At 46.2% G+C, this 27,514-nt stretch overlaps 1 protein-coding gene across 4 annotated transcripts in view; it reads left to right on the forward strand.

Annotated features, from left to right (window-relative positions):
- The first annotated feature begins 7,719 nt into the window (after nt 1-7,719).
- Nucleotides 7,720-27,514, forward strand: part of LOC146801829 (potassium voltage-gated channel subfamily E member 1-like) — a 266,708-nt gene continuing 246,913 nt past the window's right edge. For 3 of the 4 annotated variants that reach the window (XM_085621338.1, XM_085621339.1, XM_085621341.1), the window contains exon 1: nt 7,720-7,796. The gene's annotated coding sequence lies outside the window, so the exon portion shown is untranslated. The remainder of the gene's footprint in view (nt 7,797-27,514) is intronic. The other variant, XM_085621342.1, reaches the window with a different exon arrangement.

The raw sequence follows: 27,514 nt of genomic DNA on the forward strand, positions 1-27,514 counted from the left end.
AGCCAGCCACATCCAAGTCCCTCACACCTGTCCCGAACATCACCATCAGCCTGGTACCCCAGTCCCTATATGTTCAACACAATGCACAGGATCCGCTTGAGACCAAGCAAGGACCATACGCCATAGCTGGATGCACGCACGTGTTGGGGGCAATCCACAGCACACATGTCCTACCTGTGCCCCCTGGTGACATAGCACACAATCACCGCAACAGAAAGCACACATCTAACATCAATGTGCAGGCAACATCTGAACACCGTGGAACCTCCACCAATCTCGCCTCCAAATACCCAGCCAGTGTGCATGGTCCCTTCATCCTCCGAAAGTCTAGCAGCAACCAGCGTTCCCAGGTTGGCACCAAGGGAAATGCACAGCCCCTTGGCAATTTCCAAATGAACGCCCCACTCACATCAACTCCACAACCATGCAACTCACAACCCTGGCAATGCACACGTCACAAAATCACAACCAAGATGCAAAACAACATGACCACCCACCAGACACGACAAAACAACTCATAATAGTAACCTGGGCAAGCCGTGAACATGATCCCTCAATGGCATGGCACCTCAGCCACACACTAGCCGAATGTGGGGAGAGGTGGCAACCAGGCATGTGTGAAGGATGCAGGAGAACCATGATTGGGAAAGTACACAATGCCAAGAGCGGTGGAGATGTGCTGGACAGACCGCAGTATACCGAACACACCCATATCCATGGCGACATACACCTCTGGTGTATGGAGTGTAGTGGACAGTGGACGCAACCATGACACCCCAGCCAGTGGGGGAGTTTGCAGAAATGTTGCCTGGTACGTCCCCCCATAAGCATGAGCGGAGTGGGATGGCCCGGCGTTCACCAGGCCAGCATAGGGATGTGAATAAAAAGCACGTAGCCCTGGGCGTGGTCCTCTTCCGGGAAGCCCAACGTCTCTGCCAGGGCGGCGCCTCTCACCACGCCACGAGGCCGACACCGTCCTCGTGAGCGGAGTTGCCTGCGATCTTGTGCGCCTGGTGTATCCCGGCCCGCTGGACCCCGAACCCGTCAGGCCCGCCCCTGTGCAGCCAGGCCACACTGATCACCTTCCGACACCGGTGTGTGTCAAGGAGGGCCCACCACGTGCCTGCGCAAGCTCCAAGCCCGAGGCCCGCGACCTTGACAGCCTCTCAGGCCATCACGGCCTCCACGACACAGGCCCGCTTTACTCCTTTCTCGTTGACATACTCTACTGCCAACTCCGGCCTACACCATGGTCAAGTAGGTCACACATTTGGAACTGAGTCTTGATTACACCATGGCAGTGAACATTATTTAAGGCAGAGTTCATGTCACTATACTCCCTTCGATGTGGTGCCACCAAGTCCGTGCATAGCATTACAACCACACGTGTCTGTGGGCCTACGCGGACTACTGCCCTCGGCCAACGCTGCGCAAGAGTAGGTCACAGAATTGGAACTGATCATCGATTATTCAAAGGCAGAAAACATATCATCGCACGCAAGGAGAGGCGTAAGAGGATGACGCGTTGCAGTCCGGAGGGAATAGGATCATCGTTACGGAGGTGATCGAACAATACCGGCAACTGCCCTGGTGTCACTAACTCTGTGCATCGCGAGCCAATGACAGGTGGATGTGGGCCACTGCTGCCTCCGGCCTACACTGCTGTCCAGTAGGTCACAGAGTCTTGATTTAGTGATGGCGGAGTTCATATCAGTGTACCGGCATCATTGCAGACTGCATCCCCTCTCAGCATCGGTGCCACTATTCTGATCCCCGACATTCATGGACACTCTCTGGTCATACATTGGTGGCGTCTGAGTCTATGGACTAGGGGCTAGTTTTCATCCTCATGTAGCTGATACCGAATTGGTGGTGAAAACGAGGCTGTTGCTTTCCACTCCACCATTTGCGGCTTCCGGATAACATCAGACCTTCCGCATCATGCCCTGGAGGACACCTTCCTCTGTCCCCCGCAAGACTCCGCCACATTCACCTTCGACATCGATGAGGACCCGCTCACTGCACGTGGACCTACCTCAGTGCCCCAGAAGTCACCGTCCCATGGCAGGGTTCCTGTGTCGGCCGCTGTGCATCTGTGCTGGTCCGGTCCGGGACCCCTTCTTCTGAGATATTGGATGGCCTCTGAGGCGATGGCCTTAGGGTCATCAACGCTATGTGTCTGTGGCCCTGCACACACCAAATCGAGTCCTGACCGGCCCGGACATCGTATCACCGCAGGAGGCACACACCACCACCGCCAGGACAACCTCCAACCGCCATCTGCCAGAGTCGAAACGGTGGTCCTAACAGACTTACGGAGTTGCTACACCTGTCGTGTATGCCATTACCAGACTGATACCCTGCTAGGCACTCCAGATGCCACTTACTCAGTGCACTGCAAGCCATCGTCCGTTACTGATTGAGTTTTGTGCTGTGGTGAGCAATGTTCCCTCTAATTTTTTTCCTCTGTGTGCGGCAGTGGAGGGTCTCTGTGAGCTGCAACCACGACTACGTGCGCCTGGAACTAGACCGCACGTGTGTGCAGCGCCAAATGTCACTAAACGTTTACTTTAAAAAGTGAAAAGATGGTGCATTTCCACACATACAGCTCCACATTAAGGGTCTTAAAGCAGGTTTGCAAATTGGATAAACACGCCATGACATGAATTGGTTACACAGACATGTACACTTCAGGTTTAGAAAGGCACAAGACGCCAACAGTGGTACCATCATAAGATTTTACTAAGTCAGAAACGCCACCTTTCTCTGCTCCGTTCTGCCATAACCCTGATTGTTCACTGCTGTATTCATGTTAATCACAGCCCCTTCATGAGCTGTGATTAACATGAATACTTAGACAAAAGCACACACGCTGTTTTTTTAAACTTGCTGTACTCTTTTGAGTAAAGCTTGGTGCGGGGCAGATTGTGTGCTTTTATTTGAGTATTCATGTTAATCACAGCTCGAGAAGGGGCTGTGATTAACATGAATACTTAAACTAAAGCACACAATATGCCCCGCACTGCGCTTTACTCAAAAGAGTACAGCAAGTTCAAAAACACAGCGTGCTGGAGGTTACACGAAGATCTCAGTAACACATCACATTAAACATAGCTCCAGGGCACTTCGCAGTGCTAAGGAGCAACCGACGGGCTCAGCAGTCAATCACCGTGCGATAGATACCGACATTAACAGCATCATTTATGTGCATGCCTGCCAAGTGCCACGCATCAGGCGTGGGACTAACGCATTTCAGTGTGATGACCCACATCACCGCACTGAAATGGAAAGTCACACATTTTTGGTATAGCGCTTGGCTCAGTAGTTAAGCCGTAGCGCTTCTATGCTGAATGAATTTAGCTGGAATGCTGTCCCTACAGGCAATAAAGTATTGCTTCCCCTTCTAATTTCTTGCTAATGGTAAAAAACGTATTGCGCATGGCTGCATTTCTATTGCGCCCCCACCACCCTACAGGCTGGCACATGTGAATCTCCCTGCCCCCTGGACTAATGCAGCAGCCTTTAACGTTTAGCCTACTACTGACTGGCAGCTGTACGTGCGCAAGACTTATGACATGGCTGCAGTGCAGTGTGCAAACCTGGAGGATGCGACCTGAGATGGCCGGAGGGCCGCACTATTCCCTCACTGTCCTAGGCCCCAGTTAAACTGAAGCTGCTAGCGGGTGCCGCCTGGGGACCACTCTCACCACAATGTCCTGCAACGCATTATAGGGCTGGGGCGCGCCCGGGGTGCATCCCCTAACACTAACAGCACCAGAGCCTACCCCTCCACCTGCTTGCAGTGCCCGTGGGCCTGCAACCACAAAGACATGATCATGGCGCGGTGAAGCATACAGGCCTGTAAGGCTGGGGAGGAATCATGACATGCTATGTGAAAATGCACCAAAAAATAGGCATAACCGCCTGATGAGCACGCTGGAGATACGTGGGACCTGAGAGCACTGAAGCGGACGAGGTGCTCACCGACTGAGGCCAGCAGCATTGATAACCACTAGAGGAGTGGGTGGGCCGGTAGGAGCGCTGCTTCTGTACAATAACGGCCTCATGCAGAGCCAGCTACAGATGGAATTTCCAAGCATCACTGGTGCTTTGCAGCGGTTTGAGATCTTAGAGTTTATGGCTGCTCAAATAGGTGTAATTTCTAATATTTATATGTCTCCCTCATCTTCATTGCTTGATTTTTGCTCACGAGACGGTGTCACTCATAGTTGTTGAATGTCACTCAAAATTGCACAGAATTTATGAAAATGTCACATATAGCAATCTGAAACCTTGGCAGCTATGTATGTTTTGCGGCTATACACCGCGTCAAAGATGCGTGCACTGTTGCCTCGCTGCAATGGGTGCTCGCGGCGGCTGCTTCAAAAGCAGAAAGGATTGCGTTCACCTGAACCTTAAACTTGCCTCCATTTTGGGACATAGCACTTTACTCAAAAGAACATGCTGTGTTTTTAAACTTGCTGTACTCGTTTGATAGAAAAGCGCAGAGCGGGGATATTGTGCGCTTTAGTTAAAGTATTCATGTTAATCACAGCCCCTCACGAGCTTTCAGAAAGTACACTCTGTGTTTTTAAACTTGCTGTACTCTTGTAAGTAAAGCGCGGTGCGGGGCACATTGTGTGCCTTTGTGTAAGTATTCATGTTAATCACAGCTCGTGAGGGGCTGTGATTAACGTACGCGCGCTCATCTTAAAGGGAACAGTGGTGGTGAGGTTGCGCAGCGATGTCACCTCAAGCAGTGTGGGAGACCTGGGACGTTGATGAGGAAGATGATGCAGGTCTAACACACCGCACTGCATCTGCATCAGGAATATCTCGAAGGGACACAATCCGAGACTTTTTCTTCACATGGACGCGCTCAGCTGTAGTGCCCAGACCTCAGTGCAATGCAACTCACGGACACTTCTGTTTGCACATCGTGTGCCCTCTGGACTTGCTCAGGCTACCTCCATGATGCTCCGCAGTTGTACCTGTGGTGCTGGTGTTGTCTGTTTACGTATTCATTGTGTTAACTGTTGTATTTGTTGCCAGCACCAACAACTCCCTGAGGGCTGGCTGGCTTGCACCCACCCCACACACATCCAGCACAGGCGTCACTGTACATGTGGCCCTGCCAATAAAGGGGCCGGGCGCACGTGCCCATGGCCAGTTCAACTTAATGTCTGCATGTATCCCTGTGGTCTTGTTGTATGCATGGGGGTCCAGGGCCCTACGACATTACCTTGTGCTGTGTACAGCAGATGCAGGCATGTCACTGCAGGTATCGAGTTTGAGCTTGGACATGTAGCTTTGTTGTCACCCACTCAGCACGTAAGGGGAGTGGCCTGGGCCATCATACGCAGAGCCAACGTGGGTGTGTGACTGATATGTGCGGGCCCCTGGGTGTGGTTGTGTACTGTGAATGTGCATCTGCATGTGTCTCTATGGCAGTGTGGGTCTCCTTTGTGGGGTGTAGGTGGTCCCTGAAGGGTAATAGACACCAACGTATGTGATCTAGTTCGCCTTCCATGGGTTCGGAGCCCACCCACACCTGTTGGGCCACCTCCTTTTGGTGTTCTGACACATGGCATTGGGGTGCCATGTGTGGGTGGGTGAAGTGTCGTGAGCCGGCTGTGCTTGCGGGTGCTTCCTGCTGTGTGGTCTGTTGCAGGCTCTGTGTTCTCCTCTAAGTAGCTTGGCTGCCCGGATCCTGGTGGTGGGTTGCGTGGGATATCCATGGTCTGTTGTAGGGCATTGGTGTCGAAGGTGTGGTGGTCCTCTCCGGCATCACAGATGTGTTGTCTTCTGTGCTCTGCTGGAGGTTTTGTATGCCCCTCTGAAATTTGAAGGGGAGATGCATGTTGACATTGTGTTGACATGTATGTTGGCGCATTGTACTGGTTTACATGCAGACTATAAGTCAATGTACATTGTGACGTTTGGGAGGTGCTGGATTCTTCTGTGGGATAGTGTACATTTGGACTACATGACGGATGTGAGGTCGTACCCGTACATTTTCATCTCACAGTTTCCAGCTCTGTCAGATGTAGTAGGCATGTGTCTGTTGCATGTGCGGAGCCAGTTTTGTCCTCTGTTCTGCGGTGTCGGCTTTGCACATTGTACCACGTTGTCGTCAATGTGGGTGTGCTGTTATTGCTATGTGTGTGTGCTGCAGTGTGCCAAGGGGATGAGGGACATGATCCAGGGTAATTGTGGGTGTGCAGTGTGCTACACCTCATTGTGCATGTGTGCCATTGTGCCCATCTCCCCCCCGTCCCCACAGTCCCTGGTTGTTACTCACCCTGTTGTTGTTGTGTCAGGTCCTCTCGAGCTGTGTCCGTACTCCCCACTCCTTGCACCGTCTCCACACTGATGACTGTGGCCTCGGTTTCCTCCAGCTCCTCCTGTGGCACAGGACTGCCACCTCCTGTCTGCGTTGCACCCTTCCTGTTGGCAGCGGGTTTGTGCCTGGTTTAGGTTGTCACATCATGCCAGCGCCTCTTGGCCTCCTCAGCACTCCAACTGCATTCCAGGTGGTCTACTTGTGGGTCAGTTGCTGGTAGTGTTCTGTCACCTCTGTGACGCTGATCTGGTTTTGCTGCGGACTGCACTCCGTCTTCCTCTCCCTCTTGTCCTCGGCCGTCCCTGTCCCCGTTGTTCCTTGCTGGTGGTCTGTGGGGTTTGTGGGGTTTGCGTTGGCCTCTGTGCTCGGTCAGGGTGCATCCATGTTGCTACGTGCTTTGGCTTGTTTCTGGTGTGTTGTTTCTGTGGTTTTTATGGTGCATTTTCCCCCCAGACGGGTGGGATTTGCAAGCCTGTGTCTGGTTTTCTCTACTTTTTGTACCGCGATTGGCCTCATCGCATGATTTTTTGCGTTCACGTTTCACATTTTTGCGGCTTGGCATTGATTTTTGCATGGCCATTTGACGCGCTATCTGGTGATTATCGCATGCTACCGCCACGCTGTGAATACTTGGTTGGCACAGCGTAATTTTCCCCCGATAGGCTGCGATGTTGAGAGCTGCGTTAAGCTACTCTTGCGGTAGTTATCACATGTTCTTGTGAATATACCCCTTACTGCAAAAACACTCTCACTGCGGGCTCCTGAGGGAAGCGGGGCTCCGCGCTCGGAGCTTGCACGTGCACGCTTCGTTTCGTGAATGACAGCCAAAGGGTCATATCTAGCGCTTACTGGCGCACCTAGCACAGACTGCCCTCACTCACGGCATAGGCCTTCTCCCCTGCCCCTAGATTGCCAGGGGGTGATTGCTCGCAACACTCTTCTACCTACTGTCAGCCTTCCCCGGCCATGTTTGCCGCCCTCCCCGCACGCGACACTCCTCATTCACACACATTGCTGTCACCAGAGCTGTAACTGATTGGTTTGTCCTCATTTGTCCCCCTTCTATTATCATGCTTCCCTGTTAGTTGGGAAACATTACTCTTGTTTTTAATGATGCTGTCTCTATCATGACTTAATCCTGCAATGCCTCTCAGATAAATGTATGGATGACGCTTTCCCAACGCTTCTTTGTTAAATCTAAATCGAAAATAGTTTTTGTTAAAAATGTATCGTGATATGGAAAACTCTAATAAACACGTATAAAAAACAATAGAGCACAAAGTTAAGTAAACTCCACCCAGCATCTCACGCAAGTGGCTAGAGTCCACACTGTGATCGGCTTCCTCTCAAAATAAAACAAACAAAAAGCAATCTGTGCCGCAGACACAGTCGGGACGGGCGGACTCCCTGCGCCGCTGCAGACAGGAACGGCCGGCACCTCTCAGCAGACAGGGTGAGCAAGATTTTACGGCTGCTCCAACTGAACTGCCGAGTAATAGAGTATTAGTTACTTTCTTGATGCAATCTTATGTTTGTCGTTAAGTAACTGGTTTTGACTGAGCATTTTATGCTCTTTTATATTCATATGTGTTGTTTTAAACCTTGCTGTTATTGTATTATTTTGTTCATGTGCGTCTTGAATTGCCGGGGCATTTCTTGTGCATTATAATTAGGGTTCCATATTTAGTTTTTGCTCTTTTTATCTATTTTTTATCTGTATTTATTTTGTTTTGTGAATAAATGAGCCTGCAGTTAGTACATCTTCCCATTTATTACATCAAAATGTACATTGGCAATTGGATATCTGAAGGGATTCAGTGCTATAAGAAGCAATATATCATATTTCAGTCATATGAAATACACTCGTATGACGTTAGTATTTTTACACGTGCGACTGTGATCTTTTTTAAACTCCCAGGCTGCGTGTTAGTCTGCACAGCATTCAAGATGGACAGCATCCGGCCAGGAGGTGGTGTGCAGGGGGAAAATGTTTGGCTACCTGTAGGGTGAGTGGGCGGTCGTGGAAGACATGCCGAACCACACATTTTTTTGAGAGTGGCATAAACATGATGGTACATGTTTTGCACTGTGTCTCGTTTGCGGTTGCTTAACGTTCTTTAATGAAAAAAATCCCCGATAAATGAAAGGTAAAGTTATACCTTCCGAAAATTCATATTCAAAGAAAAAAAGCTTGATAGCATCAGGCATCACTTCAAAAGAACGCCTATTTTAGGTATTTTTCTATTTTTCCATATTTAAAAATAAATCTGGACAGAGAAATAGATTTTTTCTGACTGTATTTACCTGTAAAATACAATAACAATGTAGAATTGGAACCCTTGTTACGATTAATAGAGCTACAATTGTAAATAGTTGTCTTTACCATGCGTTTAACTTTTAATTGGAAAAAAGCAGCGGCCACTACTGTGCGGCATTGCATGCCAATGGCTGCTAGGCACAGGCTGAGTCCTGATAGGAAGCTGAACAAATGCTGCTACTTCCTTCCAAGTAACCTTTGCTAATTCTGCCTTCCTATTTGTTGAAATGGGTAGTGCCAGCAAAATACAAGTACTGTTAAAGCCAATAGTTCTGACTTCAATGTGGCAACACATGTGACTCTATTTTTGTCTAACTACGCAACACATGTTATGTTATGTTATGGATATTTGTAATGGCTACCCTAAGGCGTCCCAGTGCTAGCCGAAAGAGAGGCCGGTCACGACAGCTTAATAGGTGGGGTGTGGAAGAGCCAAGTTTTCAGAAGTTTACGGAAGGGAAGGAGATTTGGTTCCGATCATAGGTGGGGGGGGAGAGTATTCCAGAGCTTGGCGGAAGTAAAGCGGAAAGATCGACCACCACTTCTCATCCTGTTGATTGTAGGGACCACGGCTAGGTAGAAACTGGATGACCGAAGGTATCTATTAGGGTGGTAAGGGAAACAATGGCTTGGAGAATGAGGGGGTGCCTTTCTTCCAGAAAGATTTGTGGGCAATACATAGAGACTTGAAGTTTATTCTGTCCGCAACCGGGAGCCAGTGCATGGTTTTCAGAGCCAGCCTTGCGGAGTGGCAGTTGAGAAGCATAAAAAGCATCCGTGCTGCACAATTCTGGATGACTTGCAGCTTATTTGTGGTAGCCCTAGAAGCTCCTAGATACAAAGAGGCAGATTTACAAGCCCCATGCGTGACGCACCGGTGGCGCAGCCTGCTGAGTGATATTTACAAGCACAGGTAAAGTCACTCTGCGTGACTTAAACTGTGCTTGTAAATATCGCCTCTGTTCTCGCAGCACTTTGCGTGTTCGGAGTGTGACATTGGGTGTTGCTGCGGGTGTTCCCAAGCAAAACCCATGTCCACTGATGCATTTCCAGATTTACGAGAAATCGTAAATCTGGAAATGCGTCAGAATGCTACACCACCCTAGGGGTGGGGTAGCGAGGTGCAATGAGGAGAAATATTTTCTACAGCACCCATTGGAAGAGGAAATCACCTCAATTGATTGTTTTTGTGCAGGAATGTGCTCCTTCTTGCACAAAAACAATCTACCCACGACGCAGGCATCCTTGCACCATGGTGCAAGGGTGCCTGCACCGGCGCACGGCTGCAGTTTGTGCACCAGCGCAGGGGGAAGCACAGAGATGTGACATATTGTTGTAAATATGTTGCATCCCTGTGCTTCAAAATTAACGCAGGGCGGCGCAGCAAAATGACTTGCTGCATCGTGCTGCGTTAGTTTCTTGTAGATCTGCCCTAAAGTATTTCTATAGTCGAGGAGGGAAAGGATTAAAGCCTGGACCATGAGACTTCTTGCTGAAAATGGAAGGAGCGGAAGAACTTTACGGAGCATCCGCAGGATGCGGCCAAGTTTGGTTGCCTGATGATGAAAAGTAAGTGACAGACAGTGGCGGCTAGTGACATTTGAAAGTGGTGAGCGTAAAGTTATCATGGTACTGCACTGAGGCGAGCGAGCGAGCCCTAACAACTCCTCCGAGAAAATTTTGAAAAAAGAGTGGATAAATGGAGCATTTTCAAGCAAATTTGAGGAAGCAGGAAAGTTGATAAAGCACTTGCAAAAGTATTATGACAGGATCTGTAATAACATCCTTATATCCATCAACTTTACCCCAACACAAGTACAAACACACACTCAAACTCTTTCAAGTACACACATAAAGCACGAGTCACAAACATTTGTTTAGGCTTAAAGACCTATAAACAAAAAAGTATACAGAGACCGCTGCAGCTGCAAGCAGACGTGAAATACTCGATTTACTCACAAAGTGACAAACACAAAACCCGCAGCCAGACATACTGGGCCCGGTGCCACCTCATAAGCACCCCTGGTCACACCTTCCCCTTTCTGGGAGCTTCCAGGAGACGAAATCAAGGAGAAATTGAAAAAACAAATTGTTTCGGGGTTCTCATGTCCCCCTCTCATTTACATCACACAAACTGCTCTGGATGGCAAGGGAAAGGGCAATCACCATGCGCCTTACTAGGGACACATGCTTAAATCTGGGGCTCTCCGTTACCATGGGCTCCCTGTGATGCACCAGGACTACAAGACCCAAGAGTACGCCAGTACTCAGCGCGGCATGGCTGAACACTTATAAGGTCCCTATTGGCTATGCTTGTTTAATAAGAGGTGAGCAGCCACCACCCGCAGTGCTAAACTAAGTCTTCCGGAAGGCCCAGAGAAGGGCTTTTTGCGTAATTCATCTTTCAAGTGATAAGAACATCGACCACAATTCTCTAGGCGTAAATCAGCAAAATAAAGTAATTTCTTGAGGGACTGCAAAAACACACAACACGAGCCCACAACAGCATCAGCCTGGGGTAGGAAGATGAGTTGTTGATCACATTTTACTCCCAAGTTCTTTTCCACTGTGGCTAGGGGATGGGGGAGGAACCACAGACTTGCCAATTCCCACTTGGCACAGACTTGCTATTTTTCCCTGTGCATACACTTGCCAATTATGTGTGCTGAAAGGGAACATATTTAATAATGCGCACCTACCGGTCTGCCTAAGTAAGCCTTAAAATTGCATTTGAAACACTGGTAAATCACAAGACACTTTGTGCAACTGAAACTAGTCTTTTCATAAGATTCTTGTGGATTTACTAGATAGTTCAATACACTTGAGTTCAAAATCAATTTAGGAGAAACTGGAATGACGCAAAGTGCAAAACAAGCTTGTGCAGTAAGTAGCTTTAGCAGTAAAACTATTTTTGCAAACTGAGTGGCCATTACAATGTGAAAACGTGCTGCCTGTAACTGACAGTGTGCCACCACACACCATGCTTAAGTGATATTTTTGCAAATGTTTTGATTTCATTGATTTGTTCAACATGTGAGAAAGTGTCACTCTAAGTGTCACACATTTGTTCGTCACTCATAAGAACCCTGAAACCTTGGAAAAGGCACTCATAGGCAATCTCTAAACTTGGCAGCTATGCTTCGGGTCCATGAAAACAGGATGCAGAAAGAGCTCTGCATTCAAGAAACTGTGGCGAACATCTGCAGCGGCTCAATTGGAGGATGCCGTAACCTTGTCATGGCTCAAATCATGAACATGCTCCGCAAAATCATCGCCATCTTGATTAGTGCGCGAGCCACGAACCTCGGAATAAAGATGTGGTTGATGCATCATGCACTATTAGTTCATAGTATTGACCCATGGAAGTTCAATGCTGTGTACCGTAGCGATATAGCACTCATCTAAAATACAAGAGGGAACTACTCTCATGAAACACGTGCAACTGTTAACTGGAACTGAACTGAAGCACAACTATTCTACAGGCACCCGTCCCTGTTATTACGAAAACTTCTTACCTCTTATCTTCGCCATGCTAAGAGATATAATAAATTATTTAACCTTTAAAAAACATTTTAATAAAGACTAGGATTTTGATCTCATATTTTCGGAGTGTGCCGACTTATTCTGGGTTAACAGGTATTAATTACCATGGCAGAAAGGAGCAAATGAGTGTGTCATCTCCGTTGGTGCAATCTAATGTCTCGATAAATGCTGTCTCATCTGCTCAGGGCACCAACATTCTGTGCAATGCTCCTGCCCTGCAGGATGTGACGTCACCGTTCTTAGCACATCAGGGAGTAATGAAACTGACCTCCCACCCGTGGGCCACGGGTACTATCCATTTGTAAAGGGGTTTTTTTTCAGCACGAGAGACATGCATTTAATGGGCCCCTGCACCGCTCTGGACATATCGCCGTTTTGATCTGATAATCCCCAAATGTGTATCTCTACGTGTATGAGAATTCAGCGTGTGCATTGGCAGGAAGTAGGTGCCTGGGGAGTTGTCTGATTTCAGCCAGGGTTTTCCCTTTTTCATTTTCAAGAAGTAATTATGCATATTTGAAAATAATCATTTCCTGGATCTGTAATTAAAAATCAACTGCACGTTAGACAGGGCAATACGTAATATTTATGGACGTAATTAGAACATAGCTGCTTTTGTAGCCCGTGTCACCTGTGTCCAACAACTAAAAAATGAACGCTTAATTTGCAGGGAGCTGGCATTTATTTCACTCCATGTGTGTCTTTTCATTGAGTTCCCAATACCATCGCAGTGAATCTACATGTTGAATATCGCTTCATATAAAAAACCTATCATACGAAACATACATTTACCATACCTGCTGTCTGTGAGCTGCAGCTTACAATCAGTTTGTTATCTCTGTGACATCATAACAGCCGCAGCTCCATTCCACAGCTCCCCCCCCCATGTGCTTTGAGACCCCTTCTCACACCTCTAAAGCTTGTCTAGCAAAAGAGTTCAACGACGGAGTGTAGAATATATAACGTAAAAAAACTTGGTCAATAAGTATTAATGAGGGAACGTTGTTAAAGGAAAACCACAGAACATGAGTACATTTTTTGTCTTTTTGTGTAAAGCTAAGCTTACCAGACCAGGTCCGCGCGGCGCCTCTCTGCTTCTCGGCCGGGTCCCGTTGGCGCCTCTTCCGAACAGCACTGGTTGGTTGGCAACCCCTCTAAGCCAATACTGACGCTGCTCCAGCAGCGCCAGCATTGGCTTAGAGCAGGGTGACTCACCGCCCGCCTGCCCATTAGGAGACCGAGGTTTGAGCCTTTGCTCAACCCTCGCTCTCCTAATGGGCATGCGCCAGCCACAGCAGACAGTAGTGCGCATGACTTGGCACGGACAGAAAATTCGCCTCCTTCACCCAGCATGCGCACTGCTGCCTGCTGTGCACTCTGCGCCACCCCTGGTTTGCTGCATGTCAGTCACTCAGCAGCATGACGTCGGCCGCTCTCCCTCTTCAGAATCTGAAGGGGGTGGGCAGTCCGAGTTCATGCTGTCTGCTGACTGTGACTGACATGATTGCAATTCTCCCTCGACGCCGAGGGAGCTGCCGGTGCGGGCGGCTTGTGTGGCAACGCCCCAGCGCCCTTAATGGACGCACCGCCACTGGTTGACTGATCTAGCCAAATGCCTAGACTTTTGTTCTGATTTTTGGGTGTGAGCGGGGAGCCAAGAGAGCTTGGCCATGGTAGGGCGATGCCAGAAATGGGTGAGTTGCCCAGCATCATGAGCTCTGTTTTATCTCCGTTCAGTTTGAGAAAGGAGAGTTCCATCCATTTGGCAACTCTCTAGATGCAGGGACCTAGACTGGTCGAGGTGGATCCTGGATGGTTTAGGGCCCCACTAATTGGGTGTCATCGGCGTACATAACAATTTCTATCCCGAAGGGGAGGACAATCTGTGCCAGTGGACTCATATAGACATTGAACAACATCAGGCTCAGGGATGAGCCCTGAGGCACGCTGCAGCCAAGTGGGATTTGATCTGACGAGTTATCTCCTTCAAAGACTTGAAAGCTCCTGTCCTTGAGGAAGGACTGTAACCAGGTGATGACACTACCTGATAGACCAATATTTCTCAATCTGTGGATCAGGATGTCGTAGTTAACGGTGTCAATAGCGGCACTGAGGTCCAAAAGGATGATGGCCATCGATCCTCCTTTGTCTAAGATCATTTTGGCCTTTTCAACCACTGTGAGTAGTGCGGTTTCAGTCCCGTGTTGGGAGCGAAATCCAGTTTGTGACGGGTGAACTATGTTATTAGATTTGAAAAAGGCAGAGATAGCTGTGTTAACATGCTTATCTAGCATTTTGCTGATCCTGGGGAGGAGGGAGATAGGGCGATAATTTCAAAGTGTATCAGGGTCAAGACTGGGTTTCTTCAATAGCGCCCTCACCATGGCGTTTTTCCAGGGTTGGGGTACTAGTCCGGAATTTACCAATGATGTTTAGATGAACTCCCCGCACAAACACTGTTTATCACATTGAAGCCTAGCCTATTAGGAAGGCGGAATGATACATCAAATAGCTAAAACCGTGGGATGAAAGAGTCCCACTCCTCTAGGTAGGCCATTCTGTACATATTTTAAAGAGTAGGTAACAATGCTCCTTGCAGACAGCTGAGCTGTAAAGCAGACTTAATAAGGGATAATACGCTAGGGGTGTAATAGTGCTGATTGTCGGCTGGGCCAACCAAGCAGGGACCTTCTGATACAAGATTCAGGGGTGAAGGAATGTAAATCATTTTACATCATGTTACATGTCATGTTGTGCCAGGTAAAGTTGAGGTATGCTACGTTGTTGTGTTATGTTATGGTTTACTTTGTTTTGCTATGCTATATTCCATTATGGTCATATATATTACAAAATATTATGTCACATTGAGTTCTGTTTGTTGCCTCACGTTATGGCACATTACTTTATGATAGACTACTTTTGTGCTGTGCTACCTTGGCATCTGTGCTGCTGTAGGGTGATGGATGGCCCTTAGGATGGGTGTGGGAGGAGCACAGTGAATACTGGATGTAAACGAGTGTGGTCTCTGCTTTCCTATTGCAGAGAGGACCTGAATGGTGAAGCATCAGCTGTTAGTGTGGGGGTTCCACACCTTTGTGCAAAAGGTGGCATGTTCGAGGCAATGCCACTTATGACTGAGCTTTTAATTCAAAGACTGAGGCCCATACCCACTTTGGAATGACTCTGTCTATTCCATGTGAGATAGGAATGATTTGCTGCTGTCACCATAAGCCTGACAAATTCAAAATACTTTATTTAGACAATCAATTCTATCAAAGTGCGTTAGTGCCAAGTAGAATTAAAATAATAGACAGTGCTATAATTTTTTTAAACTTGTCGATGATTCAACAGCTAAACCAGAGATCTTCAAGCAATTTCCATCGTTGGTGGTACTGTTAATAATTTAAAATGCAATTCAATAAGCAACTAGTAAATTGGTAAAATAATTTTTAATTAAAATGTCGCCATGTAAAGCTTGCTGCTACTGTCCGTTCTGCTTGGATAAAAGCTAATACTTTAGGAAGCGATGATATATTTCTATTTGAAGATAGTCTTTGAGGCGGCTGGAGTTCAAGGTTCCTCCCCATCTTCGTTTTGTACTTCTAGCTTATTAGTTGCTTGTCTATACTCTCCAGGAATTTTACCAGTTTAGTAATGCTTGCGGCTGCACATTGTACAGTAGGAAGCTAACGGCAGCTGGTAATGTCCGCGACCCCTCCTTAGTCCACAGATGCCGAATCAATCTTCTGTGATCTTCCAGGAGTATAGGGCATAGGCAGAGCAAGTGAGTTATTGATTCCTGGAAAAGACCGCATGGTTGACATGTTTTCGACTCAGGTTTAACTGCCCATGGAGGAGGTAGATCTAATGATGAAAAAGAGCCCATCCGAAGCTGCAGGTATTTCGTTTTATAAAAGGAGGGAAATAGGTTCCATAATATTTTTTTTGTGGACCTTCCCTGTCATAACTGCTAAGGACCATTAGCCTGATAGTATTCATGGGATCACTGTTCCTCCCTAAAGACTGTCATCACTTGTATCGTCCTAAACACTTCTTCCTGGATGAATGAACGTTTGGCAGCGCCCAGGCCTTTTTTCTCCATGCAAATATGTGCTCAGCTTTATTTAAGATTAACTTTTGTAGATCTGCAGACTCGGTTTGGAGGTTTCAAACCTGAGACCGAATCCAGAGTTTTGTGCCTAGAGAAGCAACTCGCTGTGTATCTGAATCTCCTGCTCCCCGCAGTACTACTGTGACGTCATTGCGAATGTGAGCATTTGTGGTCATCATGGCTGTGAATTCACCAAAATGCCAGGAGTGTGCATAAGTGGCTTTGTTTACGCTTTGCACCTTGAAGACATCAAAGCATGGACCCCGGCTCCTATCCTTCGCCCCCGAGCAGCCTCCTATTTGTTGGCAGTGAATGGAATATACAGACAATGGACAGAGCTCCCAGAGGTCTATTGACTTTTTGTTCTTGCCACAGCCTTCATGACTCCTGGGGCCAGGAGTAGCTTGTGCAGAGTAAGGGTATGAAAAGACAAGTCGGGCAATAAGCCGCCAGCAGTGCTTAATTTGTAAAGGAAAAAAAAGTGTAGTAGTTCAGCGTTTTGCTCATTGAGCGCCCGCGTTCCAGGTTTCCCATATTCCAAGAATCCGCATTCTTGATTCCCCCTCACAACTCTTTTTTCTCCCACCCTACACTTCATGTCTCTTCCAGGTTCTTTCTCAGCCATACATTTTCTCTTTTTCACTGTTTTACCATCTTTTTCTTGCTCATTTTTTTAAAATCCCTTTTCGACCTTTCTTTCTCTTGATCTGCGTGTGGAAAAGTGGTCCAGTGTAAAACTCTATACTCCCCTTGATGTTTTCACAAGTGAAAAACTGTTTTTTTAAAGCAGCACCTATCTCTTTCAGGGACATAGCCTGCTTAATAAACTAAAGTTTTTACAGTCGGGCATGCGAATACAGGGACAGAGGTCTGCTGTCTGTGAGAGCCTGAGGGCCCAACTCGGGCGTAAGGAAGAAGACTCTTGAAGCCTGCCACTCTGGAGGTGGGATCAAGTCATACAGCCCATGTTCTGAGCTGCTTGATAAGTTTGGATGAGTGTTGAGATAAACAGGCTGGCTAGAGGAGGATTTGACTGACAGTTAATAACGCTGCCTGTGCTTCCTCTTATGCTATCCCTGGATGTACAATGTTCTGCTATGCAATGCAACGTCTCACTTAATGTTTGTTATTATTCCTAACCTACACGATCAAGTGTGGCTGGAACTATTGGCACCCTTTAAAGGGTGCTTGAGGTTTAAATCCAGGCAGTTTTATGGTTTCAGGTTTTCAAAACAAGACATTGACCTGTGGGTGTGTTTAAATGTGATCTATTAACTTATTCCGTGCGCACAAGAACGCAGCGGGATGGGAGCGCTCCACGTGTAAATAAATAAAATAACACAATTATTCTGTACCCTTTAGAGTGAGTAAACAATCTCGGAACGCTGCACACAGCGAAAGATAATTAGAGGGTTGGTCTTGTGGTTACTGATCATTAAAACATACCAGTAAAAAACAAAGAGAGATGAAATAGACAAGGGAGACTGTACTGTGAGGACGAACAGGATTGGATAAGAGAAAAATAGAGGACAGAGATGAAAAGATATGAAGGCAAGAAACCTGACAGAAATGTGGCTTAAATAATTAGATTCTAAGCAAGGCATGTGGTACACAGCAATGCTCCCAGCAAAACAATACCCCACAGTAAAATCTTCAAATCTTCAAGACTTTTAAGTAGTCAAGGATAATGAGGTAGATACAATGGATGCCTGAAGAGATGGCGCTTGTCCTGCTAGTTAGCTCCTGCAATCTATGCATTTTTATGTTAGAGGAAGTATTGGTCTAAAAGCTTCCTAGCACAATTGATAAATGTAACCATTGGCATACATTGTGAGTAACAGAATGTGGATAAAACCAAGTAGTGGTTCTTATTTTTCAAAAGATTACTTTTGAGACCAAGGAGAGGTGCAGGAACAGAACTAATTAAGTAATTTCCCTTTCTCTGCACTTCAGCTCTTAGATCACCACCCATTGTGTGGCGTTTGAGGGCAATAGAGTTTATGCATTCCGGTGACACAACTTATTTGTTGTACTGGTTGTAAAAATGAGCCTTGGGCTAAGGAGAGTCAGCCATGCCAGAGTTTCACAACATGTACATGATATAAATTTAGATACATTAAATTTAAGTGAAAAGTAATTTCATGCTCAGTAGGTCTGGCATTAATCTGACTCTCCTGGGATTAGGTGAACTAAACACCTTAGGATGTGTAGGGCAGGGAGCTTTAGCTACATTGATGAAAATAAAATGGCACACGGTGTGTTTTGTTAGATTGTTTCTCTGATACTTGCAGCGGCTTCTCTATATGTCATTTTTGGCACCCAAGGGGTCGCAGGTAAAACTGACAGGGCCACCCACAATGGGAAATCATGAAGAATGTGTCCATGTGTTTTATATATATATGTATATATATATATATATATATATATATATATATATATGTTAAACCCAAGATGCCCACAACAAGGCTGTCTGCCTCTTAATCATCGAGTTTCAGCATGCTGTCCGCAGATGACTCTCACAGCCTGCTCATTTAAATACCCTCAGTGGGCTTAATTAATTACGTAAGTCCGTGAATGCAGGCTGGGACTTGTAGTCAAGATAAGAGTTCTTTTACACCCTCCAGTGGGCTCTGCTTCGTGCATGAATTAAATACCTTGTTGCCCTCTGGTGGGCCATAGTGCTGAGCAAGTTTGATTTCTCCACTTCTGAAGTGCTAACACGAGTTCTGGCAAAGTTCCAACTCGCAGCCTCCCTGTAGTTACGGATGGTGCAGCTTCCTACGGCAGGGCTGCCATGTAAATATGTTAAACTCAAGATACCCACAGCAACGGAAGCGCACTCAACTTCAAAAACACCTGCTGGTTTATTTAAAAGGAAAACAAGCTGCAGCATTTCTGTCATCTTTTTCTCCGACGCGTTTCAAGGCTGTGGGCATCTTGGGTTTAACATATATATATATGTATATATACACACATATATATATACATATATATATATATATATTTATATATATGTATATATCCACGCTCCAGCTTGACCTTCACAGTGAGAGGCACTCGAACCAAGGCACGGACCTTCAAGCATAGGTCCATTAATAGGTACGAAGGACGCCAGCATGCCAATAGCTTTCACAGCCAACCACCAGCTGCCTGACGCGTTTCGAAGTCTATCTTTTTCAAAGGCTTTCGTGGTGAAATGGAAAGTGCACAGTCCGGTCCCTGCTTCTTTAAATACTCAATAGCGCGCCCTCTATGGGCTGTTCTGAATGAAAACTGCGCATTGTATTCTGGAGATTGCAGTCCCGTGGGAAATGCGTTCCATCTAAAGTGCACTTCACCACGAAAGCCTTTGAAAAAGATAGACTTCAAAACGCGTCAGGCAGCTGGTGGTTGGCTGTGAAAGCTATTGGCATGCTGGCGTCCTTCGTACCTATTAATGGACCTATGCTTGAAGGTCCGTGCCTTGGTTCGAGTGCCTCTCAAAATAGATAAATTGCTAACATGCAAAACAGAGTTTGCGGTGTATGTATTGCAATGTACCTGTGATCTACAATATGTTGGAAGTACTGTGCTACAGGTACACAAACGTATTCTTCAACACCTACGTGCCATAACAAATCAGGACAATACATACCCTGTGGCACGTCACTTCAAAGATAAGCATAACTCTGATAACACAGCCCTCAAGTATTTTGTTATAGACTCTGTACCGCCCAGTAGACGGGGGGGTGACAGGGTCACTAAACTAAGAAAACTTTTTGAAACAAGGTACATACTACAATTAGATTCAAAGGTACCATCAGGGTTAAACATCACAGAAGATCTTCATACATGTTTAAGCTAAGAAAACAACTGAAGGAATACCGTAGCTGTACAGATTATACAAAGCATATCAATTAATGAGCATACTAAATTCCGGCAGGATAGATGTGCAGACATTTAGTTGTATATATGTCGATTGTATGGAATTTTAACAAAGTATTTATGTTTATATTTATATATTTATATATTTATGTATTTATATATTTATATATTTATATATTTATAGACTTGATGATATACAAATGATGTTGTTGTCTTTTATTATTATTAACTTTGTACCTACCATGTTCGAATTTGCACAGGGCACTGTAATATCATCTGTAATTTCTCCAGTGAGATCGCCCACTCCTGAATATATGGGTATATAAATATATATATACTTTTAAGATATTTTAGAGATTTTAGAGATTTTAGAGTCTTTTAAATGTCTACATCTTAAAACCCTATTCACTATGTAACCATGCTCTAAACTAAATCTAATCAGATTTGACAAATGGCAAATCAAATCAATACATGCCAAGATTAAAATTGTTATCAATATATCTGATCAAACCAACGATATTTTAGATGTCATATAAATTTTGCACTGACGCCCAAAACTCTCATTGCACTCAGCACTAGGCACTTTTTTCATGTATTTATAGTTTGCACTTTAAGCACGGTTTTGCACAGCATTTACTTTGCACAACACAAATACAAGAAAATGATATTGGTCAAGGAAGCATTATGTTCATAGGGATTTAACCCGATACCCAAAATTGTGATAGAGAACATGTGGTATTTTACCATAATTTTTTCCTCAAATCAATTGAACAGAACAAACAAAAATGTATCACCAATTGTGAAATATTTTTTAACAAACGTCACAATGTAAGAGTTATTTAACTATGTTTACATTTGGTTTTAAAAAAATATACTGACGTTTGTCTTCTATGTTCATGACCATGTGACCTCTTGTAGTAGTTGTGTATTATGGTATTTAAGGTATGATTGGTAGCGACCACGTCATGTGATCAAGGCTCTACGGAGCTGAAACGCGTAATGGCGACGGTGAAATAAAGATCTTCTAAGCACCAGTTTGGGTCCGTGTCCGTTACTTTGGAGAGACTAAGCAACGAATCTTCAAACGGCTACAACGTGATATATATATATATATATATTCACTGAAAAAACCATAGGTTTCAGACCTGATATAGTTAGGAATTAGCTGGACATTTCACTCAAACAAAACCATTGAAATTCCTCTGATATAGTTAGTGATGTCATCAGTGATGTCATCAGTGATGTCACTGACCATGTCATGAATGATGTAATATGTGACATCATCAGCAGTGGATTGCGGGCGTGCGAGATGTAGTTAGTACAACTAACTATATCGGAGGAATTTCAATGGTTTTGTTCGAGTGAAATGTCCAGCTAACTATAACACCCCTAAAACCTATTGTTTTTCAGTGAATTTCTAAAGTTTTTTTAAATGCTAATTCCTAACTATATCAGGCCTGAAACCTATGGTTTTTTCAGTGAATTTCAAAGGTTTTTTAAATGCTAATTCCTAACTATATCAGGCCTGAAACCTATGGTTTTTTCATTGAATTTCAAAGGTTTTTTAAATGCTAATTCCTAACTATATCAGGCCTGAAACCTATGGTTTTTTCAGTGAATTTCAAAGGTTTTGTAAATGGCAATTTTTAATGTATTAATTGCTATACTGATTTTTTTGATACTGATTTACTACATTGTTTAAACTGTGTATTTTTAGATATTTAATTTTTTTAATTACATTATACATTACAATACAAAATATACTTTCTCAGAATGAATTACTTTAGTTTAAATACTTTGCAAATAGGCAATAGACTTTTAAGTACAGTAGTTACAGTTGTTGCAATGGGCAACACAATTTCAAACACAAAGCAACGTTGAGCTCAATATGAATTTCTAGTCAAATGCAATTAGTTACTTTATGGATTACTTTTCTAACCACAGGACTGGATGCTAGATTCAGTCCTTGGACATCTCCTGTAAACAGTTGAGTAAAAGCGTTTGGGTTCCAGTAGTGATTTTTAAGGATATTATTGTATTTTAAAAGTTGACACTTAGAACATTTTTCACATAGAATCACCAATGATATCCTATGGCAGAAAATTCACTTAGCAGGTAAGTAGTGTTATCGTTACTTTTTCTTACTCAGTGGTGGATCCTGGATCCAGCACAGGTGAATCTCCTGTAAACAGTTGAAAGAATGTGTTTAAGTCATACAGACGATTTTTTAAGGAATATTTTTAGTTTGTGAAAATAGAAACTTTTCTGCTGAAAACCACACAATGGATTCCTATGGAAGGAAATACAAGTTACTGGTAAGTACGCTTAGAATTACTTTTCAGGGTCAGTGCTGGTCTAAAAGATGCAGCCCTGGGTTCTCTCCTGATAACAGGTGAGTAAATCGTAATTCGTAGTTCGGCTGATTTTAGAGGAATATTTGTACAATGGTAAAGGAAGGGGGCGGGGCCTGAGGTGATGTGTGCAAACACGCCCTGTGGCGCGCTTTAAGTTGGGGAATTAATTCCTCTTCAATCCTGCGGTCCCCTGGGGGCCAACTAGCTCACCAGGTACCTCCAGTATGCGTCAGGGAGCTGCGTTTCAGAGAGGTGTTCAGAGGCCACGCCCCTTTTTACAACACTCTGCAACGCAGCTCCGTGGCGCTTACTGGAGGTACCTGGTGGGCTAGTTGGCCCCTAGGGGACCTCTCGATTGAAGAGGAATGAATTCCCCAACTTAAAACGCGCCACAGGGCGTGTTTGCACGGTATCACCTCAGGCCCCGCCCCCTACTTTCACCACTGTGCAAACGCGCCCCGTCACGCGTTTTAAGTTGGGGGATTAAGTCCCCTTGAGTCCTGAGTAGGCCTGGGCAAAAATTTCGTTCCGTTCGCGGAAATTGCGATAATTTGACATTTTTGCGTTCCGCGGAGAGCGCGAAAATGTCAAAAATTCCGGTTTCCGCAGCTTGGCGATAATTTGTTTCTTGCTCGCGCTGTAAAATGATACATTCTCGCGCGCGCGCGATCGCCTTACCTGAATCCCTGCGTTCGCCGACAAGTTTTCTTGATCCGGTCGCGTTCTCCATGAGATGTTGTATTGTTTTTAGCCATTTGCGCTGTCTCGCGACAGTTCGCGCCCGCAGTGACGTCATGCGTCGCGCGATCACGTCTTTCTTCTCGCGATCATGCACCGCGAGAACAACTCAAAACAAGATGGCCGCGCCCGCAAGCAGCCACATGGGTAAGTTGGCGACCCGCAACCATGCAGAAAATCGCGCGAACATGCCGGAAAAAAACTTCCGCATCTTCGCGATATTTCTGCTTGTTTGCGATAATTTTAAACATTCTCGCGATAATTTGCGAAGGTTAATTCCGCAAATTCCGCCCACCCCTAGTCCTGAGGTCCCCTAGCGGCCAACTAGGCCACCAGGTACCTCCAGTAAGCGCCATGGAGCTGCGTTGCACAGAGGTGTAAAAAGGGGCGTGGCCTCAATACACCTCTCTGCAACGCAGCCCTCTGGCGCATACTGGAGGTTCCTGGTGGGCTAGTTGGCCCCTAGGGGACCTCTCGATTGAAGAGGAATGAATTCCCCAACTTAAAACGCGCCACAGGGCGTGTTTGCACAGTATCACCTCAGGCCCCGCCCCCTACCTTCACTACTGTGCAAACGCGCCCCGTGGCGCATTTTAAGTTGGGGGATTAAGTCCCCTTGAATCCTGAGGTCCCCTAGCGGCCAACTAGGCCACCAGGTACCTCCAGTAAGCGCTACGGAGCTGCGTTGCAGAGAGGTGTAAAAAGGGGCGTGGCCTCATTACACCTCTCTGCAACGCAGCCCTCTGGCACATACTGGAGGTTCCTGGTGGGCTAGTTGGCCCCCAGGGACCCCCAGTATTCAAGGGGAATTAGTTCCCCCTCTGCAAACGCGCCATGGGGCGCGTTTGCAGAGTGGTGTAATGAGGGGGCGTGGCCTCCGGCCCTATCCCGTTTTATTTTCCCTTCTTTTTTTTCGGGAACTGGGCGCGTGGCCCTCCTCCCGAGGCCATAATTTGCCCCGGGGACCCCATCCCCCGAGGCATAGGCTGTGTTTTAAAAAAATGTTATGGAGGGGGGCTGCGTAGCCCCCCTCCTCTGGCCACTTTCCCGGGGCCGGCCATTGTTTTTAAAAAAATTTATTTAATGGGGGAGGGGGGCTGCGTGGCCCCCCTCCCGGGCCACTTCTGGCACCGGGGACCCCATCCCCCGGGGCCTGGCCTCTCATTGGAAACCGTTGGGGGCTCCCCAATCCCCCCACAGTCCCAGCCGGCTGCCCGCCTCCTGCGGGAGCCGGCATTGCTTTTCCACATGGGGAGCATCTAACATGCTGCTCCCCATGTGGAAAAGCAATCTGCTTTGCTTCATTGAAGCGAGAGCAGGTTTTCCTGCTCTCGCTTCAATGAAGCAAAGCAGTTTACAATGGCAGGGTGGGAGCTGCGAGGCTCCCGCCCTGCCATTGCAAACAGCAGTGTGCTCCCCGGGACACTGCAGGAGCCGGCCCTGGGGGTTGCCGGTCCCCAGGGCCAATACAAGGCTCCAGGAGGGGGGCCGCATGGCCCCTGTCCCACACATACAAGTTGCCCCGGGGGCTGGCGGTCCCCGGGGCTGGGGGGGCTGCAAGCCCCCACCTATGTTAACAAAGCCCCGGGGGGCGGCGGTCCCCGGGGCTGCGGGGGGGCCATGAGCCCCCCCGCATATACAATCTTCGAGCCCCGGGGGGTGGCAGTCCTCGGGCAGTGTGGGGGGTGATTGGGACCCCCCTACATTTTTTTTTTTAATTATGCCCCCGGGATTTGGCCCCCGGGGGCAAATTAGAATATTCAGCGCAAATTATTATTTTTTCCGGCCGAAATGCGCGCTAGGTGCGCAAATCTCACCGATTTAAAAAAAAAAAAAAAATTCTTTTTTGGCCCTGGGGGTCCTTGTAGGACCCCCTGAGCAGGCCTAGGGGGTCAGGGTGTTTCTACCCTGCCCCCTTTTTGCGTTTTTCGCGTTTGTTTTTTAGGTTTCTTGTGCCTTGGTTCTACCGAGGCACAAGATGGCTGCCAACACTTCCTGATCTGGAGTGTTGACAGCCAATTAGAATACAGCTCGTGCACGGCAGGGTGCACGCTGGGTGCGGGGAGGGTGCGCGTATCCTCCGAGGCCATTGATATATCTATGATTTTACTTTTGATTTTCTCAGGAACTACTGAACGGATTTACACCATTTAAGCAAAAAGCACGAGTCTGAACTGAGGACTACCTCTTTGCCAAATTTGGTGTAATTCCGTTCAGCAGTTCGAGCTGTAGCTGCGTCAACAGGTCCTATGGGAAAATGCATGGGGAAAACGTGTTTTGGGACCCCCTTTGTTCTCGGCCCCCGCTTGACGAATCACCGTGAAATTTTCAGGATAGGAGCGGACCGGAGCTGGCCAAAAGTTTGGAATATTTTGCGAAGATTCGTCAATCGGCGCCAACGTTATTCCAAATAGAATGTTGCGGATTTCCTATGGAAAATAGGTCCTAACTATATCTACCTACTGGCGACCACCAGTAGGTAATATATATATATATATATATATATATATATATATATATATATATATATATATATATATACAACTAAAAAACAATTGTTACAAGGCCGTTTTAGTTAGGCTCAGTTTTCACTCGTACAACACCAGTGAAATTCAGCAGTTCTAGTCACCTGAGTTAACTATAATTCATGTCCCCGCAATAAACTGCTTATGACCTCACATAGTACATCACTGATGACATGGTCAGTGACATCACTGATCACATCTCAAATGACGTCATTGATTATATCACTGATGACATCATCCAAGGAGTTTAAGTGGTTTCTAAATGTGTATGAGTGCTAAACATATATACTAAGGTACCATAAAACTTTGATTTGTATTTAGGTGTACTACTAATGAGTGATACTACTTCTAATATATATCATGTGAGTTGCTGTTTGACTGTGTGTGTCCATGTGTGAGTGGTTGTATGGATGTGGAAGTTGGTGGGTGAGAGATTGTGGGGGTGTCAGTGGATGTGTGAGTGGTTGCATTGGTTTTTAAGTGGGTGATTGATTGGTTGTGTGAGTGTGTGACTGGGTGTGAGAGTGGTTGCATGGATGAGTGACTGGATTTAAGAGTGGTTGTGGGGGGTATAAGTGGGCAGTGGCGGCTTGTGACATTTGAAAGTGGTGAGGCATAAAGTTATCATGGTACTGCACTGAGGCGAGCGAGCGAGTCCTAACAACTCCTCCGAGAAAATTTTGAAAAAAGAGTGGATAAATGGAGCATTTTCAAGCAAATTTGAGGAAGCAGGAAGGTTGATAAAGCACTTGCAAAAGTATTATGACAGGATCTGTAATAACATCCTTATATCCATCAACTTTACCCCAACACAAGTACAAACACACACTCAAACTCTTTCAAGTACACACATAAAGCACGAGTCACAAACATTTGTTTAGGCTTAAAGACCTATAAACAAAAAAGTATACAGAGACCGCTGCAGCTGCAAGCAGACGTGAAATACTCGATTTACTCACAAAGTGACAAACACAAAACCCGCAGCCAGACATACTGGGCCCGGTGCCACCTCATAAGCACCCCTGGTCACACCTTCCCCTTTCCGGGAGCTTCCAGGAGATGAAATCAAGGAGAAATTTAAAAAACAAATTGTTTCGGGGTTCTCATGTCCCCCTCTCATTTACATCACACAAACTGCTCTGGATGGCAAGGGAAAGGGCAATCACCATGCGCCTTACTAGGGACACATGCTTAAATCTGGGGCTCTCCGTTACCATGGGCTCCCTGTGATGCACCAGGACTACAAGACCCAAGAGTAGGCCAGTACTCAGCGCGGCATGGCTAAACACTTATAAGGTCCCTATTGGCTATGCTTGTTTAATAAGAGGTGAGCAGCCACTACCCGCAGTGCTAAATTAGGTCTTCCGGAAGGCCCAGAGAAGGGCTTTTTGCGTAATTCATCTTTCAAGTGATAAGAACATCGACCACAATTCTCTAGGCGTAAATCAGCAAAATAAAGTAATTTCTTGAGGGACTGCAAAAACACACAACACGAGCCCACAACAGCATCAGCCTGGGGTAGGAAGATGAGTTGTTGATCACATTTTACACCCAAGTTCTTTTCCACTGTGGCTAGGGGATGGGGGAGGAACCACAGACTTGCCAATTGCCACTTGGCTTAGACTTGCTATTTTTCTCTGTGCATACACTTGCCAATTATGTGTGCTGAAAGGGAACATATTTAATAATGCGCACCTACCGGTCTGCCTAAGTAAGCCT

The sequence above is a fragment of the Triturus cristatus genome, chromosome 8, assembly GCF_964204655.1.
Source record: "Triturus cristatus chromosome 8, aTriCri1.1, whole genome shotgun sequence".
In the NCBI taxonomy this organism is placed as follows: domain Eukaryota; kingdom Metazoa; phylum Chordata; class Amphibia; order Caudata; family Salamandridae; genus Triturus; species Triturus cristatus.